Raw genomic sequence first — 9,154 nt, forward strand, 5'->3', positions numbered from 1 at the left:
TTTTCCTTGTTTCGTAACAATTTTTGACGTTTGGTCCACATTTTACGCCCGCGCCGAGACCGACGCACGTTAATAGTTCCATGTTCCTCAAATCGTATAGTTCAGAGTGAGACGCACAGAACGACATCTCAACAGCGAACGCAGCAGAGGCAACGAACTACGAACCTGCCTCACATGTGTTGAAGGGAGACAGCCACATACACCAAGTGCGTGTTATAAACTGATACAACTGCATATATTCTAAAAACTAGAGCTGGGCCGATACCGATACTCAGTATCGGTTATCGGCCGATACTGCAGGCCTTCAGATACGTGCCGATACCAAAAAACTTTCAGATACTTTTATCTGAAAAATATCTGAATTTAATTGAGCAAGCGGCAAGCCGGAAAGCGCCCACGCTGGTTTTCCAAGAAAACTGGCTAGACAATAACTTGTTGACGTGTTACACTTACAGTGGCGTTTTCAGTGGTGTTTGGAATCTGGATGCATGCTGGTTGATCTTAATTTTGTAAGTTGTGACTTGGGTCTAGGTGCTAATTAGTCTTTATACTTTATTACTTATTACTTATTAGTATTACAAGTTTGAAAATGTCGCACGTGTGGAAGCACTTTACAAAAACAATCGACAAGAACAAGAGTAACACAGTAAAGTGCAACTATTGTGGAAATCAGTATTCGAGAGGAGGTAATAACAGTCGTAATTTTAATACTTCCAATTTGACGAAACATTTAAAGCGATGCTCCAAATATAACACAGAAACATCAGCAGGTAGGATAGCCTATTAAACATTATTAATTTGAATGATTAAGTTGATTTTACCTGACCTGGCAGTTATTATTAGTTATTATTTATTTTAGCTATCAAAAAAACCTTAAATAGTGCCCAAACTTCTCAATCTCAAACTTTACATTCTAAATTTGATGCTCACAATGCAGAACTAGAAGAAGTAAACCCACACGATGCTGACGACGCCCAAATGGAAGATGGCCCAACTACCAATTTGTTTGTGCCTGAAGGTAACAATTTTTATTGATAGTGAGATGTTATATTTTTTTATTTTGCCTTTTGTTTTGATTCAGAATCAGATCATGATGATAATATGTCTTTATTATCGTTGCCGTCTGTTGCTAGTACAAGTTCTGTTACTCTCACTACTGAGAGCAGGGATACAACTGTCATGCAACCTACTTTGCAAACATTCCTAAACAGAACAAAAAAATTTGACATTAATAATCCAAAGGCACAAGCTATCCATAATGCCATTACTAGGATGATTTGTACAGAATCACTTCCCTTCAACTTTGTCGAATCCGATGGCTTTAAACATTTAATTAACAAATTATGTCCTAAGTACCAAATACCAAATCGCAAATATTTTTCCGATAAGGTTGTACCCAAATTGTATCGACGAGCTAAAGAAAAACTTCGGGAACATCTGAATACTGTAACCGCATTTGGTTTTGCCGTCACCACAGACATTTGGACAGCTAAAGGCAATCACGACTATATTAGCGTAACCGCACATTTCATTGACAATACTTTTAAAAAAAATCATGTCGTGTTGGATGTAATTGGCTTTGAAGGAGCAACACACAATGCGGTTTCAATAGCCGAGAATCTAAGAGAAGCTTTCAGAGAATGGGGTATAGAACAACGGGTGAAAATTGTACTTTCCGATAACGCCGCTAACATGAAAGCCGCGATGAGACAGTTACACTTAGAAAATATAGGTTGTACCGTACACACCTTGCAACTGATTGTGAATTCTGGATGCCTTAATAATTTTGGGTCTATTAAAATTATGCTGCATTCAGCAAGAGCAATAGTAACACACTTTAAACATTCTGTTTCTTCAATGAAATCCCTTCATTCTGCACAAAAAACGTTAGGAATGAAGCAGAAGACTTTGCTACAAGATGAACCAACAAGATGGGACTCCACTTATATAATGTTGGAGAGATTATGGGATCAGAAAAGCGCTATTTCTATGGTTTCATCATCTGCTAATTTCAAAAATATGAGTAGGGCTGAGTGGTCACTAGCAGAAAATGTACTAAAAATTCTAAAGCATTTTTATGAGGCAACTAAAAGTTTTAGCAAACATAGTTCGGGTCTGTCTGATGTATGGGCTTTAATAGAATCACTAAAAACCATAATGAAAGATTATTTGACTGAAGATGATGCTGATTCAGATGTTACAGCGGCAACGAAGGAAATTTCATCCCAAATCTCTAAGAGGTTTGGCGAAATAAAAAACAACGAAACATATATTCTAGCCACTGCTTTAGACCCACGCTACAAAGCGCAACTATTTTCAGATGAAACAAAAGACGAGCTTAAAGATTTGTTGAAGGAGAATTACCCTTTGCGTTATGCTAATGATCATGAAAGATCACCACAACAGTATCAAGAGTTTGATACTCTTGATAAAACCGAGGAAGCGGGCACAATTACATTATTTTCTGTTACCAAAAAATTACTTCTTTCTAAAAACAAATCAGACGAACATTCAACCGGTACAACTAGCAAAAATAAAAATATTGATCGCGATATTGAAAATGAAATCTCCGTATATTTACATGAGAGGACAGAACCATTGGAGTCAGATCCAGTGGAATTCTGGAAAAAGGAAATAAGGTTCCCTCATTTAAAGAAACTAGCAGCATATTACCTAGCTATTCCAGCTGGTTCCGTATTTTCAGAACAAATATTTTCGGAAACCGGCTGTATTGTAACGAGTAAGAGGACGAGTTTGACTGCAGAACATGTGAAACAATTGATTTTCCTTAAAAAGAATTGGATGATCTTGGAAAAATAGGCAAAGGATTTTAAATTTTTCGCAAAATATTGAAGGAGAATTATCCTTTGCGTTATGCTGATTTAAATTTAACTATTTTATTTTATTTTTCATTATTGTGCCTACCTTTAATATTCCTACACCCATAATTTAGAAATGTGTTTTTGTTTTAATCTTCATTCTTCATTTGTCTAATAAAATAAAATTAAATATATTAATTTATTTATCCATAATCCATTTTTCTGTTTCATTTACCACTCAATCTAGTTCAAGGATAATGGTTTTTACATGATATTTACATTGTGATGTAAAAACAAGGTGAAATAAAATTTCAGATGCATTTATCTGAAGTATCGGTATCTGAAAGCTAGTATCGGAGTATCGGTATCGGTATCTGAAATTCCGGTATCGGCCCAGCTCTACTAAAAACCACCGCCGTCTTGAGGATTGACATATTTCTCCTAACCTACCTAACCTCACAAACAAATGTAATGAATTCAGTGAAGTTGTCAAAGTGCAATGTCAAGAGTTGCACAGTTTAAAAGTAACTTTAATAACAAACATTTTATTAATTTAGTTGATGCTCGTTCTGTTTGGTGTTTCTGGTCTTTAGTATTTTGCTGTTAGTGTTTATGAACTGGCTTTTTTTTTCATATTATTGAAATTATATTACTGATATTGCGGGAAACGTAGCAACAAGTTCCGTTAGTTGTAAGCCCATTTCTGGAATAATAGTAAAATTATAATCTCAATCTTGGATTTGCAGTAGGTACATTATTTCCTAAGTCAGATAAAGATGGGTCCATAACAAAACAATTATTTTTGCTTAATTAATCCGTGCCATTCTTGGTGGAAATGAGTGGAAAGTATACTTTATGTTTTGTACAGTTTTGAATGTAATTAATTAATTATATAATTTTGGACAAATTATTATTCTATGAATTTGCACTCGCCACTGACCAAGAGATTTTCAAAAAAAAATGCGGCGCCGAAACTTTGTTCCTTCCGCACAACCGAACCAGTGCGCAACATCTTGCTTCTGCCAATTCAGAATATCCAAACTGTAATTACAATTAAAGTAAAGCATCATTTATCACTGGACAACTACGCATGACTGCATGCATCATGCAGATACATGTGTGTGGAGTGTGGACTGCATGTTTAAATTGTCACGATGCACATGGCGTTGTCACACATTTGACAGCATGACAGTTAGTTGCTGACAGCAACCCCCGAAAAAACCCCAAATGTCAGAATCATGAGAACAATAGGATTTTTCGGTCTACGACCAGGCCGCTATAGACACTCTGACCATCCAGCAGGTCCGGGTCGGGTCCGGGCACCATCCCTTGGCCTAAAGACGCATCTGACAGGCAGCAGTAGGGATGGGACATCGAACACAAACATCGATGTTCAATATCGGTGTTGACATCGATAGCGACCATCGATGGGTAGGAAACATCGAACAAAAAACATCGATATTTTGAAACATCGATGGTATTAAAAATTGGGGCGAAAATAGTCATTTGAACATATTAAATTAATAAGTTGATAAAAAACATGTTTATTCACTATTTAAAGTTCAAAACTAAAATATCAAAAAATTAAAATTAGGTAGGTATCCAACTAGAATTACGAAAATTATAGATTCCAAAAACTTTTATCAATAGATAGATAGAAAAATAATAACATTGACAACAAGAAGTGTTTCACTTCTGTTCTATTCACTTTCAACTCAGGCTCAGAATCAGAGAGACTCAGAATGAAACGCAAAAGCAAATGCGATGGCAGCGCCGCAGCGGAAAGTGGAAACTGATCAACCGATCCCGATCTGCGAAGTCAGGGCCGAATTACACGTGGACTTCCCAGAAGGGCCATTCACGTCATTTCTTGGAAATTGTATTCCTGTTTTGTTTTTTTTTTTTGTCGATGTTCGATGTTTTATTACGAACATCGATAAAATATTGACGTTTGAAAAAGAATACCATCGATGTCAAAATATCGAAGATTGAACTCAAAACATCGATGTTCGGCTAACATCGATGTATATCGCCCATCCCTAGCAGCAGATGACGTCAGTGTCAGTGAGAATGCGAGCCGGGGTACCCGCTAGAAAGATGATATCTTGGGCGCAATTAGCGATTTCATCTGTTTTGAGGCTTTTGAGTGGGCACAGAAAACAATATTTGAAATACACATCCACTGCCACAAAAACATGGGTAAATCCATCTTCATTCTTGGGCAAAGTCGGAAACAATCAACGAAAATGGCAGAGATTAACGGGTCTGGTTTAATCAATGAGTCGTTTCTTAAAACATTTGTTAACGGTATGACATATTTGTGTACAAAATTCACAGGTTTGTAAGGCGATATCCCCGTGATCGGTGGTCTGGCACTCTCGCCAGGCGTCAAGGAGCCGAGATTGCACAAATTACGGGCACCGGATGACATCATCCCGTATTCGATTCCCCTATACGAAGGATTGCTGAATTTGCTAGAGGAGTGAAACAACATGCCAACAAGGCATTCAATAATTATTAAGCCTCACAGTGTAAAGTTGCGAATAGAGTCAATTCTTTACACTTATACCGAGCCAATTATTTGAACTTCCCCTGACAACTTTTAGGTTAACGAAACATTAGTTGAAGACGAGCTAAGCACGGGAGCATTGTCATGTGTAAGCTTGACACCGGGACTAAAGGTGTAGGTGCAGACAGATTTTTGGTGACCCAATCGGCCACATCCAAAGCATTTTAATGAATCTGCTTTTTGAAAAGTAGCAACAACGTTACTAGCTTAGCCATCTCGGCGATTAAAAGTAAATTTTGACTGGGAGCGCTACAAATGCGCTAATCGGGCACGGACGTGCCTGCAAAGCATCGTCTTTAATACCGCAACAGATTAAACTCACAAGGGTGTCCTTGAATAAATAGAACACGCAAAACATTCAATTTTTGTAATTTCATGCGGCCACAAAACCCATACGTTGGGCATTTCTCAGAATTATAGGAGATTGCATCATGCAGTAACTTGCCAAAATTAGCACTGCCTGCAAAATTTTCGCAGAGGTCTCTTTTTGCGTTGGCCCACGAGCGACGATCTAAAGGGCTGCAACAGAAGAACCACTCACCTGTCTCGGCCTCACAACCGGAAACTTTAACCAAAAAAAATTGCCGTCACTCAAACCTCATCCAGAAGACACATTTGTGGGTCCAGAATCCACGTGGTCCAACAAACCACGAAGTAAAATGGTCAAGGAGGATCGGGCGGTTTTATCTTCCGTGGTGTTCCCCGTTCCAGTGGCAACCGCAAAGGTAGGATCAACACTGTTCGAGTTGTTTTCATCCTCCATTTGCACGGGCACGGCACAGAGACTTTTTTGTTTTAACAACAGGGAAAGAATAAAATAAAGAAAAAAATTTAAATTGGGCACGATATGTCACAATCCCACTTCTGATGTTAGCTTTTAATCTTAAAAGCTTAAATAATAATGCGTCCGCACTGATCGAGGCGCGTAGTCAATCTGCAGGGGTGCGGTCCGCACTTAAGAATGTGTAAGCCTAGCACTACTATACAGAATCACCACTTGGACACGTAATGCGGTACGTCTTGGCGCTAACACTAAATACAATGCTTATATCAAACTCTAATTTTTGGATCTTCGACGACTGTCCATTTTCAAACTTTCATTTGGCGCCCCTTCAAAATGCGAAATAGCCGTTATAAGTGCTAATTTAATATTAAACTTGCCAAAACAGAAAAATAAATAATTCTGCACCGCACTTTTGGCACGAGTAATGCGCATGTCTAACCGAGAAAAAGCAGGTTAACCCACCCCTATCCCCTGGGTTAATTTTCCAGTTAAATTTAACCTTGATTAGAACCAACCCGACACCGAAATACCCCTAACCAGGTAATTTAATAGTTAACCATTTTTATTTGGTTTAACCCACGACTGAAATACCGGGCCTCAGTCTGGTAAAGTATTTTTTTCTGAATCTAATGATGTATTAAAAGTTATCGTTTGGTCCATAGCTGACTGAAAAGAAAATAAAACAATTTTTAATTGTGGTTCAGCTTGTTATGAAATTTTCAAGTGTGCCGTGAAAAACAATTGGAATACAAATAGCAACAAATGTCAAGTGTGAGTTTGAAAATTTTCAAGTGCAATCTTGAAGAGTTTTATTATTATTTTCTTGGAAAACATGAATAATAATGATAATTATTATTATTTTTTCTATTAACTTTTTGTTTTTGACTAATTACGATTATTATTACACTCGAACATAAATTAATAGTCAAATGACTGCTATCCTGCATGACTGACAATGTTGTTATTTTATACTTAAATAAAAAAAGTTTAAAAAAGCAGATGAAAATTTCTAAGCTAACGTTTAGATGACATTTATCGTATTTGGATTCCGATTGTTTTTCACGGCACTCTTAAAAATTGTATAAGCTGAACCATAAAAAATTTTTTTTTTTTTCAGTTAGCTATGAACCAAATGATAATTTTCAACACATCATGAGATTCAGAAAAAAAAACCTTACCAGACCAAGCCCAAAAAACATGTGTCCATTAAAAAAAAAAAAAGTTGACTATCTATAGCTATTGAAGCTAACGCAAAAAAAAATAAATCTTATGGCTGTTTTGTAGCGCTTGAAAAATCATACCTTTGATTTTTTTGTTCATTGAAATCGGGTAATAATAATAAAATAAATAAAAAAGTTATGGGTTGAGGCGTTTTTCATCAAACAGCCTGTATTCCTGATTAAAAAGAAAATTTTGAGAATTGAATAGTAGGCTGGGTTATTTGTTTAATTAACTTGTCATCGCATTTGAAGATTTGACGTTTGTTCGAAAATTTCATATAAACAGGGTAAAGTAATCTACCTACCTAGCTTATCTGTTTATTTTCCAGATTATGTATAATGACTGATCTGCCAACTTGCTTTATTGAATTGGCTTTCATTTATCAATAACTTATTTCACTTTTGACACTTTTGACATTTGTATTTTGGTACAGTTTTACCATAAACATTTCATGATTAACTTTCTTACCTTAGCGAGAAAGTTGAATTTTCTCACCTCAAATGAGGTATCCACAGCCTACATTTCTAACCGGTAGGGAAACAATTTTAAAACATTGCATCTTCATTGTTGTAGGTACTTTTAATTCATTAAACAATTTTCTGAAGTAACAATATTTGCATGAATTCTTACTTACCTGCCTCAAATTGAGATGGGACATCGAAAAGGCGCGTCTTTTCCGCACTAGGCTACCTGGTCGTGTTGTTGGATACCTGTTTTTAGCACCAAGTGAGAGATTAAATACCAAGAAAACGACTCATTTCCAGAAATTGAATTTTTCCGAGAGGAAAAAGATTCCTTATACATACATACCTAATTATTATTATCAGTGCATCAGTACACGGTTTTTCGTTATCAAACATAATGTAGCTGTAATGACACGCAATCTCGGAACTATCGAACTGAATTTAGACGATTATAAAAAAAAATCACTTCCAAAACATAACGCACTGAAAAATATTGCACTCTCCATCCCGCCAGTAGTTTTCCTTCGCCTATGATGTTGTTAACAGAATTACAGCTGTGACTCTAAATGAAGTTTCAGTACAGGTATTTTCAATAATTAACCCAATTTACTAATAAATCATAGCTAAATTTTGCACTTTAATATCAAATTCCATTTATTTCAAAAACCGGTGATACTTTCATGATTTCAATGACATCAAATTTTTACTAAATGTTTGAAAGGACTCTCAGTGAAAAGTTATGTAAATTAATCTAGCGGTTATTGAATTAAAACGAAATATTTACTCGTTGCATTAAAAAATTTGAAATTTTTACAGAATGTTCTACACTACAGCGTTACACAATCATTCCTGATTTTTTTGAGAATTTTAAATCGATTAGAAGTGTGTGTTTTCGCTCGGGCGGTAAAAATTGAATCACCCTGTACATGTGACAGAGCCCTCCCTTGTCAACGAGTCACGAGCCGCCACTGGTTGCCGGCTCTATTTTGGGTGTAAATTGCGGTGTTCTGGTTCTTTGGTTAAAAAACAGACTATTGAGATTTAAAGTCACGTGATGTCCCCTCCACTTTCTGTCGAAAATCAGCTGATTTTGACACCAAGTGTGATCAATTTCAATGGTGAGCCAACACCCGTTACTCTTACCTACTTTTGTGTTGTATACAGGGTATTTGGGGAATAAGGTAACAAACTTCTCCTGTGTAAAGAATTAGACAAAATAAAACTTTTATTCTAGTAAAATTTAGTACAGTGAGCGGCAAAAGTATGGAATAAATTCATTAAAAATTAAACAAAATTT

The 9,154-nt window shown here is 36.2% G+C and overlaps 1 long non-coding RNA gene across 1 annotated transcript; it reads left to right on the forward strand.

Moving 5' to 3' along the window:
• Positions 1-251: 251 nt before the first annotated feature.
• Positions 252-3,032, forward strand: LOC138133402 (uncharacterized). Its single transcript, XR_011160354.1, has 2 exons — positions 252-770; positions 860-3,032. It is a non-coding gene; the product is annotated as an uncharacterized lncRNA (long non-coding RNA).
• Positions 3,033-9,154: the final 6,122 nt, after the last annotated feature.

Source organism: Tenebrio molitor, chromosome 6 (assembly GCF_963966145.1).
Source record: "Tenebrio molitor chromosome 6, icTenMoli1.1, whole genome shotgun sequence".
Taxonomy (NCBI): domain Eukaryota; kingdom Metazoa; phylum Arthropoda; class Insecta; order Coleoptera; family Tenebrionidae; genus Tenebrio; species Tenebrio molitor.